Source organism: Microcaecilia unicolor, chromosome 8 (assembly GCF_901765095.1).
Source record: "Microcaecilia unicolor chromosome 8, aMicUni1.1, whole genome shotgun sequence".
In the NCBI taxonomy this organism is placed as follows: Eukaryota; Metazoa; Chordata; class Amphibia; order Gymnophiona; family Siphonopidae; genus Microcaecilia; species Microcaecilia unicolor.
The window spans coordinates 166,584,472-166,602,859 of NC_044038.1; the positions used below are offsets into that span (position 1 = coordinate 166,584,472).

At 49.1% G+C, this 18,388-nt stretch overlaps 1 protein-coding gene across 4 annotated transcripts in view; it reads left to right on the forward strand.

Annotated features, from left to right (window-relative positions):
- Positions 1-18,388, forward strand: part of FAM13B (family with sequence similarity 13 member B) — a 242,356-nt gene that overhangs the window by 92,516 nt on the left and 131,452 nt on the right. The window lies entirely within an intron of this gene.

An 18,388-nucleotide genomic window follows, 5' to 3' on the forward strand; every position in this document is an offset into this window, starting at 1 on the left:
TGTATGTATGGTAACTTATCAATTGGTAAATATGTGGAAGGAATATAGAGATGCTTCTGAACTGATGTGTAGTTACTTAAATGTACTTTTTATAGTTCATAATGATATTTTATATTTTATTTAAGTAATGCACTTGTTCATGAAAGGCAGATAACCAAATGTTAATATTAGTGGATGGTGAAATTATTATAAATCTGTTACTGTTATGGTAATTTTAAGTTTTCCGAGGACAAGCAGGCTGCTTGTTCTCACGACTGGGTTGACGTCCACGGCAGCCCCCACCAACCGGAACAAAACTTTGAGGGCGGTCCCGCATGCAGGGCACGCCCACCACGCATGCGCGACCGTTCCCGCTCAGTTTTTTCTTTTCCGCGCTGGAGAGAGCCGTGCTCGTCTCTCTCTCTGTCAGCCCCGGAAACCGGATTGCGCTTTTGCCGCGAGATTTTCTTTTCGTTGTTTTTCTTCGTTGTTTCTCTGTTTTATTTTTGTTTTCAAAAAAAAAAAAAAGAGAACTTTGTTTCCCTCGTACTTTTAGCGGGGGCGTCTCGTTGCGGCCTTGTGGCCGCACGGTCGATTTATTTTTCGAGGTGTGAATTTTACCGCCACCATCGACGACTTTGACTTCGCCGACGCGATTTTTCCGTCGATGTCCTCGAAGGTCCCGAGTGGATTTAAGAAGTGTGGTCGGTGCGGCCGGCATATCTCGCAGACCGACACTCACGCTTGGTGTCTCCAGTGCCTCGGGCCGGAGCACGATACCAAGATGTGCACTTTGTGTCTCGGTTTACGGAAACGGACACAGGTGGCGAGGCAAGTTCTGCGGGATCGTCTTTTTGGAACTTGCGCCGGCCCCTCGACGTCGACTTCGACGGCATCGGTGTCGACGGCCGGATCTTCGGTACCGGTACCGATGTCCACGAAATCGGCACCGACGGCACCGACCCCAGGAGCACAGGTCTCGTTGGCCCGCCGGTCTTCCGGAGATGGCAGGGGTGAGCGGCCGCGTGGGCAATTGGCCCCGGTCACTCCCTCTTCCCAGGGCCCTCGGGACCGAACCCTGTCGGACCCGATCCCTCGAGGCCGAGGGGGATCTACCTCCTCCTCTTCGGTACCGCCGAGCGCCGATGACGGGCACCGGAAAAAGACAAAAAAGCACCGTCATCGGTCGCCCACGGCGCATGTGGCTACCGGCTCCAGAGATGATTCGACGCCGAGGAAGCAGCAGCGCCGGGAGGAGCGGTCCCCCTCGGTAGTGGAGGTGTCACTACGTCAGGGCACCAGCACTTCGGTGCCGTCTCCTGGACCCGAACAGCTTCCGGCACCGACACCTCTACCGGCCCCCTCGCCTTTCCCGACAGCGGGCCTGGACGAGTGCCTCTGAGCCATCCTTCCGGGGATCCTGGAAGGGCTGATGCGCCAGACTGTGCCGGCGCCGGGGGTGCTTGCGCCTTCGGCGCCGTTGACGGAGGCGCCGGCGTGCTCTAGCCCGGTGCCGAGGCCTTCGACACCGACGCCGCTTGCGGTGCCGGTCTCGACCGCCACGCAGGTGGAGTCCCCGTCGACGTCGATGGAGGGAGCTTCATCCCCGCCGGCGCGGGAGTCCACAGCTTGACGACGCCACCGAGGACTCGGTGCCTCGAAGTTGAGCCGGGCCCGGTTGAGGTCTGAGCTACAGGAGCTCATGTCCGACACCGAGGAAGAGGCTTCGTGGGGGGAGGAGGAGGACCCCAGATATTTCTCCTCAGAGGAGTCTGTGGGCCTTCCCTCCGACCCCACTCCTTCACCAGAGAGGAAGCTCTCGCCACCTGAGAGCCTCTCTTTTGCCTCCTTTGTCAGGGACATGTCTATTTGCATTCCCTTCCCCGTGGTCTCTGTGGATGAGCCGAGGGCCGAGATGCTCGAGGTCCTCGACTATCCATCACCACCTAGAGAGTCCTCCACGGTACCGTTGCACAATGTCCTCAAAGAGACACTGCTTCGGAACTGGTTGAGACCTTTATCTAATCCCACCATCCCCAAGAAAGCGGAGTCCCAATACAGGATCCACTCAGACACAGAGTTAATGCGGCCTCAATTGCCTCATGACTCGGCGGTTGTGGACTCTGCTCTCAAGAGGGCACGGAGTTCGAGGGATACCGCCTCGGTGCCCCCGGGGCGGGAGTCTCGCACTCTGGACTCATTTGTGAGGAAGGCCTACCAATCTTCAATGCTCGTGACCCGCATCCAGTCTTACCAGCTCTACACGAGCATACACATGCGGAATAATGTGAAGCAACTGGCGGACCTGGTCGACAAGTTCCCCCCGGAACAGTCCAGGCCTTTTCAGGAGGTGGTCAGGCGGCTGAAGGCGTGCAGAAAGTTCCTGTCCAGGGGTATATATGACACCTGTGATGTGGCATCTCGTGCTGCGGCCCAAGGTATAGTGATGCGCAGGCTCTCATGGCTGCGTGCCTCTGACCTGGACAACCGCACCCAGCAGCGGCTGGCCGATGTCCCTTGCCGGGGGGATAATATTTTTGGTGAGAAGGTCGAGCAGTTGGTGGACCAACTACATCAGTGGGAAACCGCCCTCGACAAGCTCTCCCACCGGGCGCCTTCAGCATCCACCTCAGCAGGTGGACGTTTTTCCCGGGTCAGGCAGGCTGCGCCCTACGCCTACAACAAGCGTAGGTACACCCAGCCGGCCCGAAGGCCTCCTCAGGCACAGGGACAGTCCCAGCACGCTCGTTCCCGTCAACAGCGTGCGCCTAAGCAGCCCCCGGCACCTCCACAGCAAAAACCGGGGACGGGTTTTTGACTGGATCCATGGGAACATAGCCGCCATCAAAGTGTCCGTACCGGACGATCTGCCAGTCGGGGGGAGGTTAAAACTTTTTCACCGAAGGTGGCCTCTAATAACCTCCGACCAGTGGGTTCTCCAAATAGTGCGGTGCGGATACGCCCTGAATTTGGCTTCCCCTCCACCAAATTGTCCTCCGGGAGCCCAATCCTTCAGCTCCCATCACAAGCAGGTACTTGCAGAGGAACTCTCCGCCCTTCTCAGCGCCAATGCGGTCGAGCCCGTGCCACCCGGGCAGGAAGGGCAGGGATTCTATTCCAGGTACTTCCTTGTGGAAAAGAAAACAGGGGCGATGCGCCCCATCCTAGACCTGAGAGGCCTGAAGAAATATCTGGTCAAAGAGAAGTTCAGGATGCTTTCCTTGGGCACCCTTCTGCCAATGATTCAGAAAAACGATTGGCTATGTTCCCTGGATTTAAAGGACGCATACACTCACATCCCGATACTGCCAGCTCACAGACAGTATCTCAGATTCCGCCTGGGGACACGGCACTTTTAATATTGTGTGCTGCCCTTTGGGCTCGCCTCTGCCCCACGGGTGTTCACGAAGTACCTCGTGGTGGTCGCGGCGTATCTACGCAAGCTGGGAGTGCACGTGTTACCATATCTCGACGATTGGCTGGTCAAGAACACCTCGGAGGCAGGAGCTCTCCGGTCCATGCAGTGCACTATTCACCTCCTGGAGCTGCTGGGGTTTGTGATAAATTACCCAAAGTCCCATCTCCAGCCAGTCCAATCTCTGGAATTCATAGGAGCTCTGCTGAATTCACAGACGGCTCAGGCCTTTCTTCCCGAAGTGAGGGCCCACAACCTCCTGTCCCTCGCTTCCCAGACCAGAGCGTCTCAGCAGGTCACAGCTCGGCAGATGTTGAGACTCCTAGGTCATATGGCCTTCACAGTTCATGTGACTCCCATGGCTCGTCTTCACATGAGATCTGCTCAATGGACCCTAGCTTCCCAGTGGTGCCAGGCCACCGGGAATCTAGAGGATGTCATCCGCCTCTCCATCAGTTGCCGCAATTCACTGCACTGGTGGACCATTCGGACCAATTTGACCCTGGGACGCCCATTCCAAATTCCACAGCCCACGAAAGTGCTGACGACGGATGCATCTCGCTTGGGGTGGGGAGCTCATGTTGATGGACTTCACACCCAGGGACTGTGGTCCCTCCAGGAACAGGATCTTCAGATCAACCTCCTGGAGCTCCGAGCGGTCTGGAACGCACTGAAGGCTTTCAGAGATAGGCTGTCCTGTCAAATTATCCAAATTCGGACAGACAATCAGGTTGCAATGTATTACATCAACAAGCAGGAGGGCACCGGATCTCGCCTCCTGTGTCAGGAAGCCGTCGGGATGTGGCATTGGGCCTGCCAGTTCGGCATGCTTCTCCAAGCCACATACCTGGGAGGCGTAAACAACAGTCTGGCCGACAGACTGAGCAGAGTCATGCAACCGCACGAGTGGTCGCTCCATTCCAGAGTGGTACGCAAGATCTTCCGAGAGTGGGGCACTCCCTCGGTGGACCTTTTCGCCTCTCAGACCAACCACAAGCTGCCTTTGTTCTGTTCCAGACTCCAGGCACACGGCAGACTAGCGTCGGATGCCTTTCTCCTCCATTGGGGGACCGGCCTCCTGTATGCTTATCCTCCCATACCTTTGGTGGGGAAGACCTTACTGAAGCTCAAGCAAGACCGCGGCACCATGATTCTGATAGCGCCTTTTTGGCCCCGCCAGATCTGGTTCCCTCTTCTTCTGGAGTTGTCCTCCGAAGAACCATGGAGATTGGAGTGTTTTCCGACTCTCATTTCGCAGAACGACGGAGCGCTTCTGCACCCCAACCTTCAGTCTCTGGCTTTCACGGCCTGGATGTTGAGGGCGTAGACTTCGCTTCGTTGGGTCTGTCTGAGGGTGTCTCCCGTGTCTTGCTTACCTCTAGGAAGGATTCCACTAAAAAGAGTTGCTTTTTCAAGTGGAGGAGGTTTGTCGTTTGGTGTGAGAGCAAGGCCCTAGAACCTCGTTTTTGCCCTGCACAGAACCTGCTTGAATACCTTCTGCACTTATCAGAGTCTGGCCTCAAGACCAACTCAGTAAGGAATCACCTTAGTGTGATTAGTGCTTACCATCTTCGTGTAGAGGGTAAAGCCATCTCTGGAGAGCCTTTAGTCGTTCGATTCATGAGAGGCTTGCTTTTGTCAAAGCCCCCTGTCAAGCCTCCTGCAGTGTCATGGGATCTCAAAGTCGTCCTCACCCAGCTGATGAAACCTCCTTTTGAGCCACTGAATTCATGCCATCTGAAGTACTTGACCTGGAAGGTCATTTTCTTGGTGGCAGTTACTTCAGCTCGTAGGGTCAGTGAGCTTCAAGCCCTGGTAGCTCATGCTCCGTATACTAAATTTCATCATAACAGAGTAGTGCTCCGCACTCACCCTAAGTTCCTGCCAAAGGTGGTGTCGGAGTTCCATCTTAACCAGTCAATTGTCTTGCCAACATTCTTTCCCAGACCGCATACCCGCCCTGCTGAATGTCAGTTGCACACATTGAACTGCAAGCGAGCGTTGGCCTTCTGTCTGGAGCGGACACAGCCCCACAGACAGTCCGCCCAATTGTTTGTTTCTTTTGACCCCAATAGGAAAGGGGTCGCTGTCGGGAAACGCACCCTCTCCAATTGGCTAGCAGATTGCATTTCCTTCACTTTCGCCCAGGCTGGGCTGACTCTTGAGGGTCATGTCACGGCTCATAGTGTCAGAGCCATGGCAGCGTCGGTGGCCCACTTGAAGTCAGCCACTATTGAAGAGATTTGCAAGGCTGCGACGTGGTCATCTGTCCACACTTTCACATCGGTGCTGCAGAATCTTTGGGGTTTAAATCCAACTCCACCCTCCAGGACCCGAATTTATTCTGGTCAGGCTGCACTCTCAGTTAGTTGTTCTTCGTAGGTCAATTTCTGTTATACCCTCGCCGTTGCGAGGTTCAATTGACCTGGGTTCTTGTTTTGAGTGAGCCTGAGAGCTAGGGATACCCCAGTCGTGAGAACAAGCAGCCTGCTTGTCCTCGGAGAAAGTGAATGATACATACCTGTAGCAGGTGTTCTCCGAGGACAGCAGGCTGATTGTTTTCACCTACCCTCCCTCCACCCCTTTGGAGTTGCGTTTTTACTCATTTTTTGCTTGTCATTCAACTGAGCGGGAACGGTCTCGCACGGGCGGGAAGACGGCCGCGCATGCGCTGTGGGCGTGCCCTGCGTGCGGGACCGCCCGCAAACTTTTGTTCCGGTTGGTGGGGGCTGCCGTGGACGTCAACCCAGTCGTGAGAACAATCAGCCTGCTGTCCTCGGAGAACACCTGCTACAGGTATGTATCATTCGCTAACAGGTTGGATTAGTCCAAAAGTCTATAGAGACCAGTATTCTAACATTCTTCCAAGCCGACTAGAGAGTCAAACACGTATCAATTTTTATTAAGGAGATTCATTCCCAGCTACAGATTCTACAAGTAATACATATCAGTAATACATATCTGTCCATATGAGCTGCAACAAATTCCACAGCTTAATTGTGCATTGATAGAAAAAAAAAATACTTGTTTTAAATCTACTGCTAGTTAGTTTCTTGGTGTCCACTAGTCCTTGTACTGTTTGAAAAGGAAAATAATATGGATGTGCATTTGTTGGCAAACATTAGTATATCTTAAATTAAGTGCATACTGTCAGTTTAATGCATAGTAATCTACAAATAATGCACTGGAATTAGTGTTTGTGAAAAACATTTCTATGAAAATGAATGTGGGGAAAAAGGGCAAGCAAAAAACAAACAAAAAAACAACAACCCCAAAACAAAATCTGATAACTTCCCCTGTGTACATCTTGGCCTTTATCCCAACTAAGAGAGAAAGTTGGCTTAATGGTAGCCCATGTGGATATGTGTTACTGTTAACCCTAGTTATTAGTACCTAGGTCTCATTGCATAAAATGGGACCTGTGCTAAAATAGCATAAGTTGGGGGTAAAATAACACGTCTTAATGGTACTCCACTTTGATAACTACGCCTCCACGTATTATTCTGGTTCTATGACTCTTCCAAATTCTGGATTGATAAACTCATCAATTTCTTCTACATATTTTAGTAAAGGCGCATAGAAGCTTTTTATACATTTGCTTAAGAGAAGCAATTATGAAACTTGTAGGTGAGAAAACACCCCTTTCTCTTTCTGTCCTTTCAAAATAGGTTGTACAACTCCATGTACAGTCGCCCTCTATTAACCAACCAGAACCCGAATCATATCACCATTGCTTGTGAAAAAGCGCTTGAACAAACTGATTAAATCACTTTAATTCCTTCTTTGAGCAAAAGATTATAAATATTAGAAAAATATCTTGGAAAAGGAATGATAATCATCTAAGTATATAGAGTAGTTACAAAGGAAGAAATAATGGTTTTAAACAATATTAAAGTAATGTTTGGTTTTGTGTTGGATCGAGTTCCAACAAGTTTAGTTCAAGAATGTAAGAATTGGATTACTCCATTTATAAGAAGAATAACTCATTGATAGAAGATTGTATGCCAAGGACTCTAAAACAGTTTCTTCTAATGGAGGATTTCTTTGCATATTTCAATCTCTACCTTGGGTTTGGTTCTATCCATTATTTCTGTAAGGAATTATGGTTTATTGATTTTATTACCTGCTTTAGCTAAGGCAGGGAACAATGTTCACATACAAAATTCCTAACTGCAGACTAAAAATCACAACAGGAGGAGTAGCCTAGTGGTTAGTACAGTGGACTTTGATCCTGGGAAACTGAGTTTGATTCCCACTGCAGCTCCTTGTGACTCTGGGCAGGTCACTTAACCCTCCATTGCCCCTGGTACAAAATAAGTACCTGAATATATGTAAAGCACTTTGAATGTAGTTGCAAAAACCTCAGAAAGGCGGTATATCAAGTCCCATTTCCCGTCCCCTCCCCCCACAACAAAATATAGTGAGTATTCGTACAAAGATTATTCCTGCATATAATCACCACTGGAAAATTTATATACACTGCTGTAATTTTATCAGCCATAGTATTTATCTGTTCCAAAAACCCAAACATGTTTCCAATTTTTAAAAATCCCAGTATCTGTAACCATTCTCAACTGCATTGGTAATTGAGAAAATATGCCACCTGAATTCTTCCAAATGTATGTCCTCCTTCACAGACCGAAGAAAAAGGAGGCATTTCCCCTCCAATCTCAGTGAATGAACTGATCTATAAATCTGCAGTACTGATTGCAAATAAAAAGTTTTGTGTGATTCAAGGCTTTGTGTATCAGTAGAAGAATTTTAGAAAAAATTCTGTCCTTCATCACAGCTAATGCAACAAGGTGAAATATGTTCATAACGATCACCTGTATAAGTGTGGCCTCTGTGTTTAGGAGAACCTGCGAAGCCTGTATATCAGATATCAATGGACCCAATTACAGGGGAATTGCAGTAGTCCAATTTGCCAAGAACTAGACTTTGTATTACATTCTGAAAATCATCCTTGGAGATAGTCTTTCAATTTACTCAGCAGAGCTGAAAAAAAATGATGATCAAGGCATTCAGTTGAGCGCTGAATGATGATTCAGGGTTCAAAAGTATCCCTGGACTACAAAGTTTTTGTTTTATATATGATGATCTGGCCTCTAAGATTTATTTTTACAGGGGTTTGTTGATGAACACCTCCGCCTATTTATCATGACTTCGGTTTTGTAACATTCAATATTTATTATCGCTTAACCAATCCGCTAAGGAAGAGTTTGCTTGTTTGTTCTTATTTATTTGTTTAAAAAAATTATATACCATCTAAAAACCTAGGTGGCTTCCAAAATAACATACATAATATACCTAACAAGTCTAAAAGAGTAAAAATTATGCATAAAAGACATACTTCGACCTTAAAACAAAGAAGTTCATATCATCACAGACTGAAAAGAATGCCGCCGCAAACAACTATCTTCAGTAGCTTTTTGAATTGAACCACACTACTGTATAATGACATGTACCTGAAAAGGGCATTCCATAGTTGTCTTCTACCCACAGTAAAAGCAGACATTCTAGCCTCTTCGTTATGCGTTTACACTATTGGATCCAAAGGCAGTCTCATGACATTGTCTGATCCGAGAGACTTCTTTGGGCGATAAACTTTTAATGCTTGTCAAAAATACAGAGGAGCATCTGAGTAATAGTTTGATGAATAATAGTATTTTATACTTAATTCATTGTGTTACTGGTAACCAATGTAATTATTTGAGGACTGAAGTAACGTGAAGATTTTGTAACCCCAGAAATCTCTCAACCACATTTTGGAGAACTTGCATTGCTCTAAGTCTTGTAGATGTTATTCTAAGATATAGATCACTAAACAATATAAAAAAAAAAAACCCAAGGGAGAGATGATGTTGCTAGTCCCCAACATAAAACATAGCTTCTGAGGCTTTGTGCCGAAGGGGCATGCCAAAGGAGCACATCTTGCCCCTTCGTGCTCTCTACAGCAAGTTTTATATATTAATACGATAACTTGTTGCTGTTTTTTTATTCTATATATATATATTTTTTAAGCTAGTTCTATAGTCTAGAGGTTTAGACACTATGGAATGACTAAAGCTGGTAGTTTGTGTTTGAATGGATGGGGTAGTTTGTCTTTTTAATAAGATTCCTGTAATTCAATCGAATTTTAAATATTTTAAATTTATATGTACGGATTATCATACTAAGGAGTTACTGGATTGCTCAACAGATTGACCTAACAATAAATGGTCTGATGCTGAATTAGCAGTTGCTAAACAAAATTATAGAAAATTGGAATGGGTTTGGTATAAAAATAAGACCTTGACTTATAAAACTAACTGGAGAAGTGCTATTTACGAATATAAGATTATGTGTAAGCTGAAACAGAGAGAATATTATTCTATATTGTTATGTATTGATGTTTTCTCCGAGGACAAGCAGGCTGCTTGTTCTCACTGATGGGTGACGTCCACGGCAGCCCCTCCAATCGGAAACTTCTCTAGCAAAGTCCTTTGCTAGTCCTCGCGCGCACCGCGCATGCGCGGCCGTCTTCCCGCCCGAAACCGGCTCGAGCCGGCCAGTCTTCTTTTGTCCGCACTCGGTACGGTCGTGTTTTCGCCGTGTCGAGCCCCGGAAAGTCGACCTCGCGCGTCCAAATTTATTTTGACGTGTTTTTTCTTCGGAAAAGTCTTTTCAAGTGTCAGGAAGTGCTCCGGAAACCCCCCCCGGGTTTCGTGTTAATCCTCCCCGTACTTCCAGCTTTTTGCCCCGATAAGTTTTCTTTCGTCGTCGGGGTAGGCCTCTTTTCGGCCTCGGTCGAGATTTTCTCCCTTACAAATTTTTTGGTGCTCTTTTTCCGTCATTTCGGACTTTGATTTCGCCGGCGCGATTTTTCCGCCCATGACATCGAAGCCTTCCAGCGGCTTCAAGAAGTGCACCCAGTGCGCCCGGGTTATCTCGCTCACTGATCGACACTCGTCGTGTCTTCAGTGTCTGGGGGCCGAGCACCGCCCTCAGAACTGCAGTCTGTGTTCCCTGCTTCAAAGGCGGACTCAGGTAGCGAGATTAGCCCAGTGGAACGTGTTGTTCTCAGGCTCTTCGTCGGCATCGGCACCGGGATCTTCGAGTGCATCGACGTCGTCAGCGTCCAGACCATCTTCCTCGGCCGCCCCTGCATCGAGTGCATCGAGGCATCGGGCCTCTGCATCGGCGCCGAGACATCGGATAGCTGCATCGACGTCGGTGGTACCAGGACCTCGTCTGCTGATGTCGTCGGATGGTGGTGCATCGTCAGGAGTGCAGGTGAGGGCTGTCCATTCCCCTGCTGGTGGCGGTGAGCCTTCGGGTGGGTCTCCTCCTACCCTGAGGGCTCCTGCGGTACAGCCCCCCCGAGACCGACCTCCTTCAGCCTCGGCCCCGAGGAAGCGACGGCTGGATTCTACGTCCTCGTCGGTGCCGGGGAGCTCCGGTGACATGCTTCGGAAGAAATCGAAGAAGCATCGACACCGGTCGCCTCCCCGCGTCCGCACCGAGAGCTCTGGGTCGCCGAGGGAGTCGGCACCCAGCAGGCATCGGCACCGAGAGGACCGCTCACCCTCTGTTCAAGAGGTGTCGATGCGCTCCACTCTGGACAGCCCGGAACAGCCTCCTCGCCCGGAACAGGTTCTGACGTCGACGCCTGCATCGACCTCTTTGCCTTTCTCTGCAGCCGCTCTGAACGAGAGCCTCCGGGCCGTTCTCCCAGAGATTCTGGGAGAGCTGTTGCGCCCTACCCCTCCGGTACCGGCGGTGCTTGCGCCTCCGGTACCGTCGAGCGTGGCGCCGGCTGGCCCATCGCCCGGGGTGAGGTCCTCGACGTCCGCGGTACCGACTGCGGCCACCTCCCAGGAGGGCTCTCCGACTACGTCGGCGGAGGGAGCTTCGCCGATGCGGGCCAGGGAGTCTACCTCTCGACGCCCCCATCGTGGACGTTGCTCCACTGAGTCGAGCCGGGCGAGGTTGCAGACACAGGTTCGTGAACTTGTGTCTGACATCGAGGGTGAGGCCTCGTGGGAGGAAGAAGAAGACCCCAGATATTTCTCTGACGAGGAGTCTGAGGGTCTTCCTTCTGATCCCACTCCCTCTCCTGAAAGACAGCTTTCTCCTCCTGAGAGTCTGTCTTTCGCTTCCTTTGTCCGGGAGATGTCTACGGCCATCCCCTTCCCGGTGGTTGTGGAGGACGAGCCCAGGGCTGAAATGTTTGAGCTCCTGGACTATCCTTCTCCACCTAAGGAAGCGTCCACTGTTCCCTTGCACCATGTCCTAAAAAAGACATTGCTTGCGAACTGGACAAAACCTCTAACTAATCCCCACATCCCCAAGAAGATCGAGTCCCAGTACCGGATCCATGGGGACCCAGATCTGATGCGCACCCAGTTGCCTCATGATTCTGGAGTTGTGGATCTGGCCCTAAAGAAGGCTAAGAGTTCTAGGGAGCATGCTTCGGCGCCCCCGGGCAAGGACTCTAGAACCTTAGACTCCTTTGGGAGGAAGGCCTACCATTCCTCTATGCTCGTGGCCAAAATCCAGTCTTACCAGCTCTACACGAGCATACACATGCGGAACAATGTGCGGCAGTTGGCGGGCTTGGTTGATGCTCTCCCCCCCGAGCAGGCCAAGCCTTTTCAGGAGGTGGTCAGGCAGCTGAAGGCGTGCGGAAAATTCCTGGCCAGAGGGGTGTATGACACCTTTGATGTTGCGTCCAGGGCCGCTGCTCAAGGTGTGGTGATGCGCAGGCTCTCATGGCTGCGTGCCGCCGACCTGGAGAATAGACTCCAGCAGCGGATTGCGGACTCGCCTTGCCGTGCGGACAACATTTTTGGAGAGAAAGTCGAACAAGTGGTAGAGTCTGTCCACCAGCGGGACACCGCATTCGACAAGTTCTCCCGCTGGCAGCCTTCAGCATCTACCTCTACAGGTAGAAGATTTTTCGGGGGAAGGAAGACTGTTCCCTACTCTTCTGGTAAGCGTAGGTACAATCCTCCTTCTCGACAGCCTGCGGCCCAGGCTAAGCCCCAGCGCGCTCGCTCTCGTCAGCAGCATGCGCCTCGGCCAGGCCCCTCGGCTCCCCAGCAAAAGCAAGGGGCGAGCTTTTGACTGGCTCCAGCAGAGCATAGCCGACATCCAAGTGTCAGTGCCGGGCGACCTACCAGTCGGGGGGAGGTTGAAAGCTTTTCACCAAAGGTGGCCTCTAATAACCTCCAATCAGTGGGTTCTCCAAATAGTCCGGCAAGGATACACCCTCAATTTGGCCTCAAAACCTCCAAATTGTCCACCGGGAGCTCAGTCTTACAGCTTCCAGCACAAGCAGGTACTTGCAGAGGAACTCTCCGCCCTTCTCAGCGCCAATGCGATCGAGCCCGTGCCATCCGGGCAAGAAGGGCTGGGATTCTATTCCAGGTACTTCCTTGTGGAAAAGAAAACAGGGGGGATGCGTCCCATCCTAGACCTAAGGGCCCTGAACAAATATCTGGTCAAAGAAAAGTTCAGGATGCTTTCCCTGGGCACCCTACTTCCCATGATTCAGGAAAACGATTGGCTATGCTCTCTGGACTTGAAGGATGCCTACACACACATCCCGATACTGCCAGCTCACAGACAGTATCTGCGATTTCAGCTGGGCACCCGTCACTTCCAGTACTGTGTGCTACCCTTTGGGCTCGCCTCTGCGCCCAGGGTGTTCACAAAGTGCTTGGCTGTAGTAGCAGCAGCACTTCGCAGGCTGGGGGTGCACGTGTTCCCATATCTCGACGATTGGCTGGTGAAGAACACGTCCGAGGCAGGAGCCCTGCAGTCCATGCAGATGACTATTCGCCTCCTGGAGCTACTGGGGTTTGTGATAAATTACCCAAAGTCCCATCTTCTCCCAGCACAGAGACTCGAATTCATAGGAGCTCTGCTGGATTCTCGGACGGCTAGCGCCTATCTCCCAGAGGCGAGAGCCAACAACTTGTTGTCCCTCGTCTCGCGGGTGCGAGCGTCCCAGCAGATCACAGCTCGGCAGATGTTGAGATTGCTGGGCCACATGGCCTCCACAGTTCATGTGACTCCCATGGCCCGCCTTCACATGAGATCTGCTCAATGGACCCTAGCTTCCCAGTGGTTTCAGGCCGCTGGGGATCTAGAAGACGTGATCCACCTGTCCACGAGTTTTCTCGAATCCCTGTATTGGTGGACAATTTGGTCCAATTTGACTCTGGGACGTCCTTTCCAAATTCCTCAGCCACAAAAAGTGCTGACCACGGATGCGTCTCTCCTGGGATGGGGAGCTCATGTCTGGGCTCCACACCCAAGGAAGCTGGTCCCTCCAGGAACGCGATCTACAGATCAATCTTCTGGAGTTGCGAGCGATCTGGAACGCTCTGAAGGCTTTCAGAGATCGGCTGTCCCACCAAATTATCCAAATTCAGACAGACAACCAGGTTGCCATGTACTATGTCAACAAGCAGGGGGGCACCGGATCTCGCCCCCTGTGTCAGGAAGCCGTCAGCATGTGGCTCTGGGCTCGCCGTCAGGGCATGGTGCTCCAAGCCACATATCTGGCAGGCGTAAACAACAGTCTGGCCGACAGACTGAGCAGGATTATGCAACCTCACGAGTGGTCGCTCAATTCCCGAGTGGTGCGCCAGATCTTCCAAGCGTGGGGCACCCCCTTGGTGGATCTCTTCGCATCTCGAGCAAACCACAAAGTCCCTCAGTTCTGTTCCAGGCTTCAGGCCCCCGGCAGATTGGCATCGGATGCCTTCCTCCTGGATTGGGGGGAGGGCCTGCTGTATGCTTATCCTCCCATCCCTCTGGTGGGGAAGACTTTGTTGAAACTCAAGCAAGACCGAGGCACCATGATTCTGATTGCTCCTTTTTGGCCGCGTCAGATCTGGTTCCCCCTTCTTCTGGAGTTATCCTCCGAAGAACCGTGGAGATTGGAGTGTTTTCCGACCCTCATCACGCAGGACGAAGGGGCTCTTCTGCATCCCAGCCTCCGGTCCCTGGCTCTCACGGCCTGGATGTTGAGAGCGTAGACTTTGCCTCTTTGGGTTTGTCAGAGGGTGTCTCCCGCGTCTTGCTTGCTTCCAGAAAAGATTCCACCAAGAGGAGTTACTTCTTTCTATGGAGGAGGTTTGCCGTCTGGTGTGACAGCAAGGCCCTAGCTCCTCGCTCTTGTCCTACACAGACCCTGCTTGAATACCTTCTGCACTTGTCTGAGTCTGGTCTCAAGACCAACTCTGTAAGAGTTCACCTTAGCGCAATCAGTGCATACCATTACCATGTGGAAGGTAAGCCGATCTCTGGACAGCCTTTAGTTGTTCGCTTCATGAGAGGTTTGCTTTTGTCAAAGCCCCCTGTCAAGCCTCCTACAGTGTCATGGGATCTCAATGTCGTTCTCACCCAGCTGATGAAACCTCCTTTTGAGCCACTGAATTCCTGCCATCTGAAGTACTTGACCTGGAAGGTCATTTTCTTGGTGGCAGTTACTTCAGCTCGTAGAGTCAGTGAGCTTCAGGCCCTGGTAGCCCAGGCCCCTTACACCAAATTTCATCATAACAGAGTAGTCCTCCGCACTCACCCTAAGTTCTTGCCAAAGGTCGTGTCGGAGTTACATCTGAACCAGTCAATTGTCTTGCCAACATTCTTTCCCCGTCCTCATTCCTGCCCTGCTGAACGTCAGCTGCACACATTGGACTGCAAGAGAGCATTGGCCTTCTACCTGGAGCGGACACAGCCCCACAGACAGTCCGCCCAATTGTTTGTTTCTTTTGATCCCAATAGGAGGGGAGTGGCTGTAGGGAAACGCACCATATTCAATTGGCTAGCAGATTGCATTTCCTTCACTTACGCCCAGGCGGGGCTGGCTCTTGAGGGTCATGTCACGGCTCATAATGTTAGAGCCATGGCTGCGTCGGTAGCCCACTTGAAGTCAGCCTCCATTGAAGAAATTTGCAAAGCTGCGACGTGGTCATCTGTCCACACATTCACATCTCATTACTGCCTGCAGCAGGCTACCCGACGCGACAGTCGGTTCGGGCAGTCAGTTCTTCAGAACCTGTTTGGGCTTTAGGATCCAACTCCACCCCCCGAGGGCCCTGTTTGTTCTGTTCCAGGCTGCACTCTCAGTTAGTTGGTAAATTTTTTAGGTCAATCTCAGTTATGTCCTCGCCGTTGCGAGGTCCAATTGACCATGGTTGTTGTTTTGAGTGAGCCTGGGGGCTAGGGATACCCCATCAGTGAGAACAAGCAGCCTGCTTGTCCTCGGAGAAAGCGAATGCTACATACCTGTAGAAGGTATTCTCCGAGGACAGCAGGCTGATTGTTCTCACAAACCCGCCCGCCTCCCCTTTGGAGTTGTGTCTTCCCTTGAAGTGTATTGTCTTGCTACATACTGGACTGGCCGGCTCGAGCCGGTTTCGGGCGGGAAGACGGCCGCGCATGCGCGGTGCGCGCGGGCGCGCGAGGACTAGCAAAGGACTTTGCTAGAGAAGTTTCCGATTGGAGGGGCTGCCGTGGACGTCACCCATCAGTGAGAACAATCAGCCTGCTGTCCTCGGAGAATACCTTCTACAGGTATGTAGCATTCGCTTTAAATACCAAATATTTAAATTGGTTAATGATTTAAGATACCCATTTGCACTTGGGTGGCTCAGGTGATTAAAAAAAAAAACCCTCCTATCAATTAGCTGATTTATTTTCAAACTAAAATAACATTTATTTGTTCACAATTTGATAGTCAAAATACTTATTCCTTAGCGTCCCTCCGGACTGGCCCAGAATGCAACAGATGGGAGGTGGCGTGAATAGGCCAGGGAGAGTGTCTCCGGCGCAGAGATCTCGATTTTTTTCCATAGAAATTGGTCCTTTTCGGGAGCTCGAAGAGGGGGTGGAGACTCGGTTGCATTCTGGCTGGTCCGGAGGGACTAAAGCAAATTAGCAGGTAAGATCTAATTTCTCTTTATATACAGGAGTCTATCCCTGTCGATAGGCTTTGGTCAGACTTTCCTACTCTGAAGTAGGATACATTCAAGAAATTATTAGTCAAATACGCTAAATCATACTGTCAGTAGGACAGTTGCTCTGTGATCCTTATGAAAGTGGCTTCAGTGAACTTTCATCTCCATCTTTTTAATTGGTTACAGTTTTTATTATCTCGTGGTCTCTCTCCCTAGGAGAAATCACTGTTACTCAGTGGCGTCCATACCTTTTTTTTGTTAAACTATTAGAGGAATTAGTTGCATCTCAGATTACTGGTTATCTTGAACATTATAACATTTTAATGTATCTCAATCTGGTTTTAGATTGCGCATAATACAGAAACTGTTGTAGGTTCTCTAATGGACAAAGCACGTTGAACCCTTAGTAAGGGTAGAACAGCCATTTTTCTTCAGTTTGATCTTTCAAGTGCGTTTGATCTCGTGGATCATGATATTTTGTTATATACACTTGAAGATACAGGCATAACGGCAGATTTATAAGTGTTTCATAGATTCCTTACTAAGCACTCATATGGAGTTAAGATGTCTGGCTGTCAGAGAGCAGTGGTGTAACCTGTGTGGTGTCCCATAGGGCTAATCTTTGTCCCCGATACTGTTTAATATGTTTATGTACTTTTTGGATTTAATATGTAATTACATGTTTTTTTTTTTAATCCTATGGCTATGCAGATGACACCCCCATTCTGATTCCTTTTACGCATTCCAGTCAGTCAGACTTTGAATATCATAAAGGCCATCAAGTTAGTGAAAGATAGGATATCTGTAGGTAAACAAATTTCCTTAGCATCCCTCCGGACCGGCCCAGGATACCGAGAAAACTAAATTCTCTTATATAACTATTGATTGATCTGAATTTAAGCTTGAATTGGTTATTAAAATGCTGGGAATCTATTTGGACAGTACTTTATCATTAGAACATCAGGTTAACCTTTAAGAAATCTTTCATATTATTGAGAAAAATTTGTGTAATACATATATTATTTGAGGGAAAACAGTTTGTTTATTAGTACAAGCTCTTTTATTAAGTTAGGTTATTGTAATATATTTAGGCTGTTCTAAATTAGTACTGAAAAAGCTTCAATCCATTCAAAACAAGACTATAAGACTTATCTTTTCATTCAAAAGATATGGCAGTCTTTCATTTTTATATTATGTTACATTGGCTCCCAGTAGAGGCAAAGATTTTATTTAAATTGGCATATTTTTAAATTTAAGATTCTAAATGGATTAGCTTCTCATTGCTAGTATGACCATTTTTTATTTATTTATTTACTAACTCACTTAAGTGTTATAGGAAACCTAATTTTTTTCTTTTTCCTATTTCTAGAGGCATAAGGAGATTAAAGCTGTTTGAGAAAATTCTGTCGTATCAAGCAGCAAAATTTAGCAAGGAGATCTCTCTTTTAGCTATTACATTGACCTATAAAATGTTTAGATGGCACCTTAAAACATTACTCTTTCAAAAATATGTATTGGGTAACAATCGACAACAATGGATTAGCATAGAACAGTGATGTTAGCATTAGTTTAATGATTATACTGTTTTTGTATTTCCTGGTAATGTCCAGCTTGTGATTGCACTCCACTAAGAACTGAAAGGTATGGCGGACTATAAATCCAAAATTGTTATGTAATTCAGTAAATACTGTAAGATGAGAGAATATTTGTAGTGCCATTGTATTAATTTCTGATGTGAGTGCAGCCTGTGCACTGTGTACGGTTTTTGTTGACCCATTTCAAAGGTATAGTGGAACAAGCAAAGGTAAGAGAAGGGCTACCAAAATGATAATGGGGTGGAACAGTTCAGTTCATCTGTGAAGTAAAGTGGAACAGGTTAGGGCTCTTTAGATGACTGAGGAGAGATGATATTTAAAATCATGAGTGCAGTAGAATGATCACCCTTTTTAAATGGTACTAAGATTAGGATTCTCCACAAAATTAATAGGTAGCACGTGTGACATTTGTTGCAGGCTAATGTGGTCATTTCAGTTGACATAGCTTT